This window comes from Haplochromis burtoni, unplaced genomic scaffold (assembly GCF_018398535.1).
Source record: "Haplochromis burtoni strain Fernald_Lab_line unplaced genomic scaffold, NCSU_Asbu1 Contig_1704, whole genome shotgun sequence".
NCBI classification, from domain to species: Eukaryota; Metazoa; Chordata; class Actinopteri; order Cichliformes; family Cichlidae; genus Haplochromis; species Haplochromis burtoni.
Window position 1 is genome coordinate 20,165 of NW_024584065.1, and position 913 is coordinate 21,077.

Below are 913 nucleotides of genomic sequence, written 5' to 3' on the forward strand. Positions count from 1 at the left end.
TCTCGAAGGATCAAAAATCTTATTTGGATGTTGATGACTATGATTCATGGTGTTCCTGATGGCGTGTTCTTCTACCAAGGTGTACTTTTACTGCAGTGGCAGTGTTTGAGCTCATTTCCATGCAGAAAAATCAATCTGCTATCAATCAGATGCTTTTCAGATGGTATTTCATGATAGATGAAAAATCTGATGCTGCTCTTTGACAAGAACGTCAACACCACCAACTGAAGCCCCATAGCAAAGACGGCTGTACTCACTATTGCACCTCTCTCCTGACCTCCATACATATTGATGATGATTTAAACCAACGTTTTATCATTTCACACGATCTGTTATGGCTAAAAGTTGTCACTTTCAGTGCAGTTCTTTTGTCAATACCTTTGCCTTTTCTCCCTCTTTTCTCCCTTCTTTAAGAATGGCTTTTATTTTAGCTTCTTTAAGGGTACATGACTATTTTTTTTTTTAGCTAATAGGTATTTGGTGCAAAAAATACTATTTCATGCTGTTCCAATTTTTATTGACTCAACTAAAGAAATTGGAGCAAATTATAGCTTTTAGCAGCAGGTAACAAAGTGTCTACAGATACATTTTTAAATTCTTTGTCAAGTTGTCAGGGTGGCTGTAGCTCAGGTGGCAGAGCAGATCAGCCACTAACCAGAAGGTCGGTAGTTTGATGCCAGGCTGCTCCAGTCTGCATGGCAAATATCCTTGGGCAAGATACTAACGCCATGTTGCTCTCTGATGCATCCATCGGAGTATGAATGTTAGATACTTAGCACTTAATCTTGGAAGAAGTGCTTGTGTGAATGGGTGTGATTGGGTGAATGAATTAGTAGTATAAAGCACTTTGCGTGCTCAGGCAGAGTAGAAAAGTGCCAGTCTATTTACCATTTGTCTAATATGTGGTGATACA